Consider the following 15493-nt stretch of genomic DNA (forward strand, 5'->3'; position numbering starts at 1 on the left):
GCCTCCTAAGTTTTTTTGTGTTTTGTTTTTTTTTAGGCGGGAGGGTGCATAAATCGGAGCTCAGTTAAGCACTGATTACGAAAATATCAACTTTGCTGCACTTTGTTTTTCGTCTTATTTAAAACGACTGTTTTGTTGTTGATTTTCACGCTGTAATTTAGAAACAATTTTTCTATACCACGTGGGTGTTCTCGCAATTTAGAAATCACTCATTTTGTATCTTTCGATTGGTATTGTTGATAATACCACTTACACGCTCACTCGCACGTGTTCAACTTAAAAGCAACCCCCAAGTTTCGAAGATCTGTGATGTTAATCAAGCCAGACACGTGTTGGGTTTCAAATCAATATCGTATTATTTTCATAATGCATAAGTAATTTTAAGGTTGATACGACATTTTAATATGACATGGAGGAGGACGGCTGGAAATTAATTTTCCCTTGGTTGAGAAGCACCAAAGAAATCTTAGCACCTGACCGGTTTTATATATACCTTATTTAAAGACAGGAATTAATAGATGAAAATCACTTTGAAATATTCGTAACAATGAATTGATACTGTATATTCGAATGTTAACTTCATTGTCGCTTGTTTGAATGTGATTTTCAAACCTCGTAACTGTCAATTAGAAAGTCATTTAAACTTTAAGGATGAAATTGTTTGCTTCACATTTTATGTGAAAATAATTGGATACATTTGTTATAAATAAATGTCTAATAAATTAATATGCGAGCTCAAAATACATGCTATATCATAAAATGAAAAGTTGCGGAGACAGAATGCATGAAAGACAGGAAAACAAAAGCAGAATTTTTTTTTTTTTTTCCTTCCTTAAGCGTTCTAGGGGGGGGTGCTTTTACTTTGATTTTTGTTAGCTTTTTTTTTTACATCTGCATATATATATATATATATATATATATATATATATATATATATATATTAGTTATTACATGCAGATTATCATATAATGATTAGATCACTCTGACACGTTAAAAAGCGTTTAAAGAATAAATGTTTAAAATTGAACAGCATTTCTTGCGGTTAACGGTAGCTTAATGGATTGGGTCCTTGTTAATGAAGCCAGGGATGGCTTCTATCGACTTGTGTTAGTTGTGACACCCTGTACTGATGAAAGGATGAAACACTAGGGTCTGTAGGTATTTAATAATTATTATAGTTAATATATATTAGGCACCGCCAAAAATGGCCGCAAAATCAAGTTGTTGTTGTTTTTTAAAACGAAATTACATTTATTAAAATCCATTATTTCTGAGTAACTTTTTTTTCCAGAAAGATAAAACCCTGAATTTTATCATATAGAAAACAGAATAATGTAAAACTTTTTCTATTTTTAATTAAATTTTAAATGTTAAATTTTCCCAAAAAGTTAACAATTGACATTTTTTGTCTTGCACAAAAAACGTACTTAAATATTTAAAAAAAAAAAAAAAGGTTTTTGAAATAATTTATTTATTTATTTATATATATATTATTCCTTAATTGGAATTTTTTATTTTTGAGATGAGCATTGTATGTTAATTTTATTTTATTTCGGACTATTAGTCTCATCTTATCTTTTTATTGGTGCACAACGTTTCGGCCAACTTCCTCTGGCCTTCGTCAGGTGGTAACTGCGACGGATAGAAACTTCGAATCTCCTAACTGCATTCTCAGCCATCACTGCCATCCGTAGTTGTTGTCGTCTCACCACATTTTTGACCAATTACCTCTGGCACGCTTTGGGTGGGATTGAAACCGCTATCTTCAGACAATGCTCATCTGGAACCGTAGCGATTCAACGTCTCTATCAACTGCGCCACGGGCCCCGAAGGAAGTTAGCCGAAACGTTGTGCACCAATAAAAAGATAAGATGAGACTAATAGTCCGAAATAAAATAAAATTAACATACAATGCTCATCTCCAAAATAAAAAATTCCAATTAAGGAATAATATATATATATACCAATCGGTACGGACCCGACTATGGAAGATCAGATAATAAATAAAAAACGTGGATTTATAAGATCAAAGAATCCAACCTTGATCGCCCTTTTTTTCTTATTTTTAACATTAACGTAAAATCACGTCATTGCCTTAAAAAGTAAAAGCCTCTCTCTCATTTTATGTTAACTTTATATGCAAAACTCGGCTGGGAATTTTTATCCTCGGGCCCCCAAAGTCTACAAAGATGAGACCATTCCTGTAATGATCTGGTCTCTGTTGACTTTGCGGTGGAAGTTTAGTTCAAGGAGGTCCACCCTCCCAGATCTTGCCTTCTCTCTTTGAGAAAGGGTTACTTTATTACTAATCGTGTGAAGCGCCTTTACTGAGGAATGCGAACGGGGCTGCCCAGGAACTTTTCCGGCCTTGGTATCTAAGTTCTTGCAGTGAGAGAGAACAAAAAAAAAAAAAAAAAAAAAAAAAAACTCTATATGCAAAACTAATGCCCCACTTCCCTCAAACTTAGGCAAAAGACTAAATTTTAAAAGTGCAAAATGTTAACAGTGGAGCAATCATTAAAAAAAAAAAAAAAAATGTGACAAATACGCATATTAACTTATTCAAGCATAGTCAACGTAAACAGAAGGCTGTTCAATTAAAGTCGGGTAATCTGCTGATGTCACAGAATAAAGTCAATAATCACTGTTAGGCGATAGACGACTATTAACGAGGATTATTTTTAAATGGGTACATTTAAAATTATTAAGTAAATACACTTTAAAAAAATAACTAAATAACACTTCACTACAGTAATTTCTCAGCAAAATATTACTTTTTAATTACACATGTCCAAATCTGAAATAATTTATCTTTTGTAAAAGAAAAAATGCAATCACTTTTGCACCAGTTCTATAAACCCCTCAGCAATTTCTTAGAGAATTAAAACAAAAAATAGCAATTCTCGTAATAGTCATCTGTCGCCTAACCCGCCCCCATTGAATTTTATTCTGCGACATCAGAAGGGCCTTCTATTTACGTTGGCCACATATGAATAAATTAATATGCGTGTTTACCAGTAATGCCTTATATCAAACAGTTGAAGTATTTACCGACTTGTAAATTTTTAACATGCTAATTTTTTTTTTTTTTTTTTTTTCCTTACGACACACAGGAAGCAATGGTCGCTTGTCTCTTAACTGTTGGCTTGATTCCTTTGAAATCGTGGGGGAAAAAATTACTTATCCAACCACTAATCTTGCCATTCGGACTCAGGGTTAGGTATAGGATAATTTTTATTTATTTTTTTTACTTTTCATTAAATAATCCCCCTTTCACCCATAACAGGAGCATGAACATTCAACATAAACGTATCAGTGTAATCTCAATGCAGGGACAATGTAGGACTTTCAGCAAAACCAAAAAAAATTGACTCCACACTCTTTTTCGTAATTTCTAGTAAAAATTGATGATGTTCTACGTGTTGGGAGTGGGGGGGGGTTAAAAATAATACATGTCGATAGAAAATTAGATTAGATATGTGTTTGATTTGTTGTTTTGACACGTGTTTCATCATTAATGCAGCTCATCAGTGTGACTGATTATGATAGGTAGTGTTGGGACGATTTATCGGAATCAGAAAATCAGAGCTTTGGGTATCGGAATCGGGAAAATTTTAGCCTATTTTCCGATGCCAAAACTAATTCCTTTATCTATTTTATTTCATTTTGTTTTTATAAAACATCTTCCAGTGCTTGTAGTAATAAAATAATAAATATTTATTGATGTAAACCTCCAGTAAGACAAAAACTTCTAGATCACCCCCATCACAAGTGTGTTTTACGCTTGAGAAAATGCATGCACATTAGAGATTTTTTTAATTTTTTTTTTTTTTTATATATATATATATATAGTAATCGAGACAAAATAACAATTTTATAGTAAAATATTTAGATATTTATAAAGAATTAGAAATCCGTATCGGAATTGGGAATTTAGTACGGAATTGGTAATTTTATCGGAATCTGGGGGAAAATATTAGAATCGTCCCATCACTAATGATAGGATTCGGACCTTTGATCATACAAAGGAAATAGGTCTAGCAGACGAGCCTCGTTCTAAAATTCGGAAAATTTAGAGCAAAAACCGGTGAAGCTACCAAAAAGTAACCCTTTGAATGAAGATGGATATAAGCAATATTTTTTAAATTAATTTCTTAATTTTACTTCAAAACAAAAGGTAAACATATATAAACAATATATTTTTAGAAAATATTTTTTTAATTTTAATTAAAAATAGATTGTAAACATAGAAAAATCTTTTTTAAAATAATTATTGCAAAATATTGCAAAGTGTGTTTACTGTGAGACATTTCTTCTCACCTGTTTTTGCTCCAAGACAGTGGCAAAAAATTAACAATTCCAACAAAGTATACCTCTAAAATTCGACACAAATTTTATTTGTTCTATGTTGCAAAAAAGGAAATGCCTATTTTGCCTCGGAATAGAACTGGTGACACCTCGAAAGGTAATAGTTCTTTATCTTCAGCAGGAACTGGAATTCAGGTTCAGCACTGTTCGAAGGTCGGATTTAATTACAGCCGTTTGAAGGGGTTGGTATGATGCCTTCTGATGAAAGATTCAATTCTCGACTAAAGTCGACATCACAGAAGTTCATAAGGAATGTTCATTTGAAGGAAAAGTCATTAATGACAGGTCAATAACTCTGACTTTAAAAAGTCGCTGGGAGACATTTAATCATTTAGGCTTTAAAATAAAGCCTTAAGCATAGGAAAATGCCTTATATCCAGAGAGTTGAGTTCCATGTTTCTTCTCCGGCTACTTATCTGGAACTGTCTGAAAAAAGAAAAGGTATTCAAAAGCCGACTAAGCCCGGTTAAAATCTCGACCAATCTGATTGGTCTAAACAAAGACAGTGGATGATCAATCAGCCAATGAGGGACCTGCTTATAATTGTAGAATTTCTCACATTACATACCTGGTTCTTTGGGATAATAGTGGCGCCTCTGAACACCTGCCCCCCCCCCCCCAAAAAAAAACTACAAACTGAAAAAAGGTTTTAGTATTTTTTTTTTTTTTTTTTTTAAAGTTTGAAACACAAGTGTTTAGTTAACAAGGGCACATGGCGGGAATTCTTTAGGGTTTTAATGTATTGTAATGCTTTTATTGGGGTAGCTACCAGTGTCAGATGTCACGTGACCTAACTTTTCAAATTTTTCAGAACGATGCTCGTCTGCTAAACCTACTTCCTTTACTTGGACCTATGCATAAATGCCATGTTGAGACCAGAGTTTTCCCGAAAAAAAAAATGTTCAGTCAGTATTCTGCATTCATAAATGTACATTTTTGTGTGAGGAAAAAAATTTTGGAGAACAATAGACGGAAAGTAATGATAACACACAATTTCAGATTTTCTGATGTTGGAGCAATCAAACAAAAATACTAGTGTAATTTATTCGGATATTCAAAAGTATGAAAAGATGTGGAAGGGAGGAAACATATATATATTGATTTAAATGCAATTGTTTGTATGTCTCTTCTTGCACATGATTGGTGACATTTATTTGATGGATTTCTAAATATTTTAATTTTTTGCAATTATAAAAGCTCGACTACGGCTCTAATGAGTTTGAGTTTTCATTCCAGCTGGAGAAACTTTCACTGCCTTTATTTTTAAGTAAAAGAAAGAAAAAGAAGAAAAAACGCTTTAAAATGAATGAAAACAGCAACAAAAAACTTATCCATGTAGGTAGAAGAGTAACTTGTTCTGCCTTTGGCAACAACTATTTGTTGTATACTTATTCTACCCCCCCCCTCTGTTTTGTTAGTTATTCTGAGAAATGGTCCGGTTATGAATTTTAAATAGCCGCCAAGTACTAATCTTCGTCTAAAAAATGTGAGCTTTATTGCAACCGTAGGCCAACATGTACGCCTAACACACACACACAAACGTTTTTGTTGTTGATGTCGTCGCCGATACTCTGTCTCCCTTTCTCGCCTCTGGTGATAACGTTTACCTGTAAAATGCCAAGAAGTTGCAAATGCATGCCTGAAATTATATTATAAAAACGCTGATGAGACGAAGACTGGAAACCTATCTCAACTGACTTGGATTTCCATTTATAGTCGACGAGCCCAGCCGGTCGGGTCGGCATGTGCGATCGCTGCCACCTACACTTCAAAAGCCTTTTTCTGCGAAAGCGATGCTGTGTCGACCTAGAATAACACAGAAATTAGTTTTTTTAGACATCACCCGGTGACTACTGCAACTAACAACTACACTACTACCCAAAGATCCCAAAAATTTCTTAAATAACATTAAACAAAATTGTTTATATTTTTTGTTTATATGTGTGTGTGTATATATATATATATATATATATTATTATTATTATTATTATTATTATTATTATTATTATTATGCCCCCTTCTTCTCCGGGTATTTTGTTGTTTTTATTTTATTTATTTTGTTTTCGTATTTTGCCACTAAATAAAGAATGTCTGTTGAATGTCACGTGGTGAAAGGCGTTGCTCATTGCGTAACGCTGTTTCCTCCTCTCTAAGCAACACTATCCCGATATTGGCATCGTAAGAAAGGGGGAAAAAAAAAAAAAAAAAAAAATGACGGGCTCAAGCTTGAGCCGAGGTGTCCGCCGTAGACATGTGTTTAGGCTCATCATCGCCTCTAGTTTTTCGCGTTGCTGCACACTTGGTTCCGGCTCGAACCTAGAATCATCCGTAAACCCAAACCGTGTGCATTTCACGTTTACTAAATAATGGTTTTTAAGCACCGGGGATTGATAACGAGAAAGAGGGTGGCTGTGTTCTACTTGTGTACTAAGGACGATCGGGAAACCGTTCGTGTCATTCCTTTATTACCAAGATTGCGGTTTTGGATTTTAAATTTAGGAGCTCCTGTCGAGCTATGGTAAGTGTTTCGAACCCTGTGATGAGCATATTTCGTGTTGTTGCGTTTTGTTTTTATTAAAAAAATTTATTTTTTTTATACTCTGATGGAATATATAAAAATATTCTATCGCTTTAGTTTTTTATTATAACTATTTTATTTATTTTTGGTGCAAGTCGAGAGTTCAACCCTAATTTAAAAAAAAAAAAAAAATGCAGAAAATTCATTTTACAAGGTGTTATATTCCAAAATATCACGTAAATTGATCAAATATATTTTTTATGTAGAAAATCATTTTTTTGCGATTTTAATAGTAAGCCGGAACCATTACAATTATTATTGATCTTTGTAGTTCGAATTGAGTTTGTCTTCCTTGAATAAATATGACGGATCTAGGCAAAACTTTTTCGCTTTCTCAAAAAAAATTTGATTTTCTTAGTTTAAAAAGAAAACTATTTGATCAATCTACGTGAGTTTTGGAATGACATTTTCGTCCTGTGACTGGTACGTGCATTATAAAATTTAAAATCTATTTTTGTATTTAGATTGGACTCTGCCTGCACTTGCACGTCATTTTTTAATTAATTTTATGAGAAGGAGTTAATTTATTACTAATCGCCTGAGGCATCTCTATCGTAGAATGCTGACGGGACTGTCTGGATATTTTTTACTGTCCAGAGTACCCTTCTTATGGGGAGCTGGCTTTTCAAATCCCACTTTCTCAACATCTTTCCGCAGTGAGAAGAAAATAAACAGTGTACAGAAAGTGTTCCTATTTATTTATCTGTTTTTATGCCCTCCTCTACCTGTATAAGAGCCAAGTACGCCTCAAAATGAAGTACTGTTGCCACATCTGTGCAGGCAGGAGCTGCTCGGAGCAGCCTATCCTGCCTTGACAAAGTTCAAAATCGCCTTTGAAACCTAATAGGTGATGTCCATTTTTTTTTCTCTTTTCTGCAACGTCTTTCACATAGAAGAGATGTTGCGAGCCTGTGTTTGCTTCATCGTTATTTTTATAGCAAGTGCTCGTCTGGGCTCCAATCTATGATCCTTGCCAAACTTTCACACACACACAAAAAAAAAAATACTCATCTAGCTGCAACCACTATCAACAATTTCCCCCAACTGATACCATAAACTAAGCTTCTTTCCTAGAACTACCCGCCCGTGGAACGTTGTTTGTTTTGTTGGCCTGTTTTCCAGCTGACTACAGTATGGTCGTCTTCAAGTCTAATGTAAACAAGTTCTTGCTCAGCCGTCCTCTTAAATAATCAAATTATACTAAATTCTACTACTACCTTCCGGCCTTGATAAATGATGACTCCCTTGTAAAATACATTTTTAAAAAAAAAATGTACAAATAAAGCCATTTTATATTGATGAACAGTCATTTTCAGACGAAATCGTATTTTCTCCACCACTACCCCTGCCCCATCGCCGGAACGACACTCCCCATTTCATACTTTATTGCCAATATCGAGACAGGCGGTACGGTGCAAATAAGAATGCGTCAAGTAAGTTGGTCGACGAAGCATGCGTCCTGAAGAGTTTTATTTTATCAAAATGTTCACCACAATCTAACGACATATTTAAAGATGCTTATCGATATTTATAAATGAACGAGAAGGAAGGGTGGTTAAGTTTGCTAGTGTACAAGTGAAGCGTCCAAGGCCGATAACCGAATGTTATGTTATTGAAATAAAAACAAATAAACAAACAAAAAAAAACTAGCATGTTTAATTGTAAGTTAACAGAATGAGGGGGGGGGGGGTAAAAACAAAAACAAATAGAAAACAAATAAATGTTACCAAAGGCAAGATAAGTTACTCTTCTATCTACCACGTAGATTGTACCTGGATAAGTCTTGTGTGTTTTAATATTTTTAACCGTTTTTTGTTCGGAACAAGCATGTTTACTCTTTTCAGTTAGAACGAAAACAAACATGGCCGCCATTAGTATTGTACTAGGATCTTTGATAATCACTTAAAAGTCAAAAATCAAATAATTACTTGTAAAAACGCATCCAATAAATGTGACTAATTTTATAAAAATGTCATGTTATATCAGTATTTTTTGCTTAATTTTCGCTTTTGAGTGATTATCAAGGATCTTTGTGCAATCCTTATGGCAGCCATCTTGTTTTGTCTCCCCCCCCCCGCTCTAACTGAAGTGTGGGCACGCAGTTTGTTTTGAACCAAAAACATGCTTTAAAATATGTTAAAGTACAAAAAAAATTATCTAAGAAGGTAGAGTAACTGATTTTGCCTTTGGTAACATTTACCTGCCGTATACTTACCTTTTTTTGTCTTTTGTTCTTGTTCTGTGAACTACAGCTAAACATACCTTAAAAACAAGTTATATAAATCCTTTTAGATTCTTCTTGACCAAAAGAAAAATCTTGGTTGTCCTTGATGGCTGTACATTTAAACGTCACAGTAATATGGGTGTGCTCCAGAAGTCGATCATTGTATGTTTATTACTCTTGATTTTCATAAATGATCTCTCTAATGCAATCACATTCGAGATGGGTATATTTCCTGCTGCCACTATGCTTTATTCTCGACATGTGAGCAAATCTAATATGCAATGACCGAATCCTTAAAAAAATTACCTCCAGTCTGTAGTGAAATGCGGCCAAAAATGGATGATTACATTTTATACCATTAGGATTAAACTTTTTTCCTTGAACAATTACAAGAGACCTTACCAACCACCAACATTCATGGCTGATAGCACTCTACTCGAGAAGTTAACATTCAAACTCTGCAGCCTAACATTTACAGGCAACATGAAGTGGAACATATACATAGAAGATACTGCCAAGTATACTGTAAATAAAGTGGGCTCTCTTTACAGGGATAGAAAACTTTCTTCATCTATCGGCATTCTATATCTTTACAAAGCCACCATTTTCCCATGCATGGAGTATTGCCGGTGCACCAACCACAGGTCTCTCCCTCTTCACAGGGTCCAAAAATAATCTCTAACTAAATAAGTTCCACACCGTCTACCAACCTCCAGCCCATGTCCCATCGTGTCAATGTTGCATTCAAGTACTTATTTTACAAGGACTTCCACAGAACAGTAATGTAAAATACCTCCCCCACAACTAGTCTGATAATTGGGAATCTCTACAGTGAAGAGGTGTGATTTTGCCAGATGCCAAAAGACAATCTACTCTAATAGATTTTTGGGGGTTTCTCCTTTAACTGTTTGCCTTTGATTTCCCTCCCTGTGCCTTGTTTCCCCCAACTGGACTAACATGCAAAAATTTAAATGTTAGCAAGTATCTAACCACATAACTCTTCACTTAAGATTCCCCTATAAACCCAGCCCCTGCGTCTCTGTGACAATGTTTTGGATGAATAAATGTTTGATAAAAAAATATAAAATTGTAAAAATGTGGTTTTTTTTTTTGTTTACGGGCGCAAATGAACGGTTATATTTAATGTTTGTCCCCATAACTTTATTTTAGCTATACCTTACTTTCTAATCAGCAGTTTAAAGGCTTCAAAAGTACTTGCAAATTTCTGCAATATTAATAAATATGTCAGACATTTTAATGTGTGTGTGTGCAGGTGATTAAATAACTTACTGACTAGATGGTTTTCTAACGAATGATAAAAAATATTTTTTTGTATAGTTTTAAAGGTTAAAAATTTCAAAGACTATATATATATATAATACATCAAGCTTTATAAATTAAAGGATTGGTATAAATTAAAGTTAAAATATAATTCAATACATATTTCCCTATATATATATATATATATATATATGGTACTTATGAAAAAAATAGACCATGCTGAAATGTTATTTAGGAAATCACTTAACATGGGAAGGTGTAGCATTAACTATTCTATACTTTCATCTAATAAGATGCCGAACTGAAAAAGGCACGCAGGACGATTACCAGCAATCTAAAATCAGCCAACCTGTTATCTGTCTAGAGGATGTCTTGAATCGCTCCATTGCAGATCCATCGAGAGGCGACAATGAAGGCAGAGCATGACAAGCAGAGGAACGACAATCACGATTTCCTATTTGGACACCAAGAGGTGCCAAAACGACTACTATACCACCACTGCCACAGGCGTCAATCAAACAACACTAGCATCCTTCCACCTGTGTTGGTGGAATAAATCAGTCAGGCAACAATAATGAGGCTCTTCCTGTACTGAAAGATCTCCCAGCAGGTTCTGAACTTTCCCGAAAAGAGTGGGTAATGAGGCCTGAGTGAAGGTTGTCAAAACCTGGTACAACCTGCACAAGTGAGGCTATGTACAGGACGATTGGTTCCCCTGCAGTACCGACGTGCAGACTATTGCATACAACCTCACAAAATGTCCCCTAAGCAAAGCATGCTCAGACATGGATGTTAGGGATGCCTCAGATACTGCTTGACGATGGCTCTCGAAATGGATTGAAACGCTATGATAATGGTGAACTAACAATGTAATAAGCAAAAAGACGTAAAAAGTAAATTTAACTTGAAAATCTTATTTTGAAGAATAGCATGGCCATCATTCTGCATAATTATCTTCTTTTTTTTTTTTTTTTTTTCAATGGCCGACATGTTTCCTAATGTAACATTCCCAAATTAATTAAAAAGTTATTTTGAACTCTTGAACTAGAAGGTAATTTGGAATCAATAAAAAAAATAGTGGTGCAATCGATATTTTCATTGTTCGGATATTTCTATAAACTTAAATTCTCTTCGGATTTCTCACGGCCACAGAGAAATCACCAGTGCTGTTCTAACTGTACAAGTCAATTCCAAAGTAATCTTGAACCCTTGAATTAGAAGGTAATTTGGAATCAATAACAAAATAATGGCAAAATCGATTTCAAAGAAAGTGCCAAACATTCACATGATCCCTTCTGTAAGCACCTAATGTCTTTCTAGGAAGAAATCTAACTAGAAAGATATCGAGGGAAGCAATGCCAACAATAGAATCACCTGATTCATATGACCTGAATGAAGGATTTGACTAACGATAGAAAAGTAATTTCTGACTAAAGGTTAAGTATTATGTTTTGTTTGTGCTGTGAAACTAAGGGAACATAAAAATGATCATTTTCATATGTGCCTTTCTTATAGAACAACCCCTAGAGTTTCTTATTTGTTGCCATTTCGTTTAGAAATCATGCATGCTCGGGGAGGATACAACACACACGCTCCGTTTCGTGTCTCTATTCCGTGATGGTGGATAGCTTTTGTACAAATTTATTTGATGTGTGTTACAATCAGAGCTGAATGATAGCATTTACAATGTTAATCTATATTGAGAAAGGATTTTAGCTATAGTCAAGTCTAAGGAGTGATGGACTCGTCTGGGATATATCTGCTCTTGCCAAACTCTAGACGCAGTTCAACAAGAACTTATTTACATTGGATTTGGAGACAACCATATTGTAGTAAGCTAGAAAACAGGCCAGTGGAATTGTTCATGGAATTTGCGTTTATATTGTAACCTGAATATGTTAGTCATCATCACAACCCTGACGGAGTGCAGAAATGCTCAAGAATGGTGTCTATGTACTTTCATCAAACATCCCTTAAAATACCAGAATGTACTTGCCTAAGAGTATATAAAGATGACATCAGTCATTCGAGAGTAACTTTGCAGGTTATTCTTGGATTGTGTTGGCATTCGTAATCATTGTTAGAATCCATCTCGGATCATATTGGCATCACTGTTAGTTTGTTGAGTTGTATTAATGTTATTGTTCAAGTCCATGTTGGATTGTATTGGTGTTACTGTTGGAGTCCATATTAGGTTCGTATCTGCAAACATTCTGGTCCGAGTCAGAAGTTCTCTTGCGTTTATTATCATAACAACCTCCTCTAGTAGCTTGTTCCACCAAACAGAATCACAAATAGATTGTTATACACCAGAATTGAGTCTTCTAAAATCCTATGCTACTCAAGTAAGAATAGACTTATTCTTTGGACTTGGAGCCATTCTCTGTAGATTAGCATGAAGAGTTTTGTGACCATTTTAGTTTATTGAATATGCTCCAAGTGTACAATCTTTTTGTAGATTAAAAAATTTTCTTTTCTTTTTTTATTAGAAATTGCTCCAGATAAGGCGTAAGTTACTTTTAATGCATCTAAAACCAAGCTTCTATCTTAACGTCATCAATGCTCTGATCCTCATCTGGCATCAATTGAAATGAATGGCTCTTGTCTTGAGGAGACTCCATGTTTTTACAAGCTTCTGGGTTTGACTTTTACTCCTGATCTGAAATAGAACTCGTACATCAAATGTGTTGCCAAAGTCATCAGAAAAATGGTGGGATCCTTCTACCGCTCCATTAGCTATCTCACTGCTGATGCAATTCTCTACCTATATAAAAGCCAGGTACATCCAAGGATGAAGTACTGTTGCCACATCTGAGCAGGACCTGCTAGAATCAGCTTATCCCGCCTTGACAGAGTTGAAAATAGACTTTGTAGCCTGGTGGGGGATGCCCTTTTCTCTTCCTTTCAACCTCTTTCTCACAGAAGAGATGTTGCGAACCTGTCTCTGCTTTATTGTTAATTTCATGGCAAGTGCTCGTCTGTGCTCCAATTTATGGCCCCCTCCCTCGCCAAACGTTCACCAAAAACACTCATCTAACTGAAACCATTATCAATAATTTCCCCCATTCTTTATCTCAGCCTAGACCTTAACGTAGATTCCATGAAAAAAGCTTCTTTCTTAGAACTGCACGCCTATGGAACTCTCTTTTATTTGCCTGCTTTCCAGCTGACTACAATTTAGTCATTTTCCAAATACAATGTAAACAGATTCTTGTTGAACCATCCTCTTAAGTAATCCAATTTACCAAATTTCCACTACTAACCCCCTATCCTCGAGTGGCCTCCGGGCCTTGATAAGTGGTGACTCCTATGTAAAAAAAAAAAAAAAATTGAACGTAAGGAGCTAATAATGTAACGTTATCCAACACGTAGCTTCAGTCGCAAAGTAGACAAAGAATAGGAATGAACTTCAAGTCACTTTTTTCTCATTGTAACAATGACATTTGTTTCCCATTCTCTCGCTATGCGTGACTTCTCCCACATCTCATACGTGATCGTCTTTAACATGCTTTCTCCCTTTTATAGTCTTTTTTACCGCTGACATAATTTTACATGCATACACGCTTCTGCATTCTGTTACAATAACAACAAAATGATTATTGAAAATAGAGGAGTGCTTATTGACTTCAATTTGCAAAAACCAAACTTATAGGTAGGAGGAAAACAGTCAGTATAGAAAAGTTCCACAAGCCTGCGGTTCTTGAAAATAAGATATTGGAAGAGGAAGCTCTATCACAATGAGGTATAAAAACAACAAATTGATGTCGACCACTAGATCAACGAGTCAAAACGATCCTGTAAAATATATTTAAATTCATACAGGGTATGTTTTTCTTTTCTCTTCATCTTTTCTCTCTTGTTATTAATTATTGTTATTTATTATTACTTCATTATTGATGCCATCGGTTATCTAGGCCAAGAAACACTTTGGCATAAAGGTTTATGAAACTGAAATGTATGCCAGCCGAAAGATAAGGAAAACTATGAGTACCAACATTAATCAACAGTATAAACTGCATTCGACTATTTTTGGTATGGTGCATGACTGGAATTTGTTGACATTGGATATGAAGATGATTAAGTTGTAATTGCCAGGGAATCAGTTACACAGCAATGTGTTCCAAAGGTGGGAAGCACTTACGAAGAAGCTCTTTCCATTGAAATTCTGCCTGACATTAGACACATGAAGGGATAAACAGTTTTTCATTGTAGTAAGACAAGTCTTGCTATAAATGTCTTGCAAGGAACAACTAAAGACTGCAGGTCGGTGGAACACCTTCCATGAAAATAATGCTATGGTAGAGAGCCGGTCTCAATTCCAGCAATGTCTCCCCTGTAAGAAAGGAGTTATAGTTGAAGGGAGATAATCCTTCACCAGATTTTGAAACCCTTTTATACTCTGTCAAAACACAAAAGAATGCTCTGTGCGTCGCCTCCTCAGATTTGGAAGTAGTATTCTATCTATGGACAAATCTGACTCTCACGCAGGTAGAGGATGGCATCTGGAGTCGTGTACTTTATGGAGCAATAAAATGATCCAACCATTCTTCCAATATCCTTAGCAACAGATTAGATATAAATTTTAGGAGAGTAGAAAGTGGACCGCATATTTATTTTCAACATCCTCATAACTCTTGCTTCCATTATTTTGTCGTTTAATCCTCACACTCCATGAATGATGTTTTTGATAAAGGGTGAAGAATTGCGGTTTCTGGGTTGGAATCTATCCATCTAACATTTGTCGTTAGCTAGTTTTTTTTACCTTGATGCTTTTTTTTTTTTCGTAAGAGTCTTTATGCCTTATCTGGGGCAATTTCTATAAAAAAAAAAAAAAAAAAAGAAATCCATTTTAGATCTGGAATGTAAATCAGTCATAAGAGCCTAATAAAACAGCATGTTCCCTAATCCCATATATTGATTTTTAATTTTTTAACTGGGGGTAAAATAGGTTACTGGTGAATGGAAAAGAAATTGGTTTCAGTTGTAAAGTAACAAACCCCCGTCATTCAATTGTACGAGATGCTCCAGATCATAAGAAACAA

The 15493-nt window shown here is 34.9% G+C and overlaps 1 protein-coding gene across 12 annotated transcripts in view; it reads left to right on the plus strand.

The window, feature by feature from the left end:
* The window catches only part of LOC145248926 (dual specificity tyrosine-phosphorylation-regulated kinase 1A-like), a 443307-nt gene that overhangs the window by 312248 nt on the left and 115566 nt on the right, over positions 1-15493 (plus strand). The window contains exon 1 of one of the 12 annotated variants that reach the window (XM_080110720.1): positions 6516-6886. The exons of 10 other annotated variants lie outside the window; for them this stretch is intronic. The gene's annotated coding sequence lies outside the window, so the exon portion shown is untranslated. Of the gene's footprint in view, positions 1-6515; positions 6887-15493 lie in introns of those variants that run through there. One more of the 12 variants, XM_080110718.1, reaches the window with a different exon arrangement.

This window comes from Euprymna scolopes, chromosome 27 (assembly GCF_053919585.1).
Source record: "Euprymna scolopes isolate OS-2025 chromosome 27, ASM5391958v1, whole genome shotgun sequence".
Taxonomy (NCBI): domain Eukaryota; kingdom Metazoa; phylum Mollusca; class Cephalopoda; order Sepiida; family Sepiolidae; genus Euprymna; species Euprymna scolopes.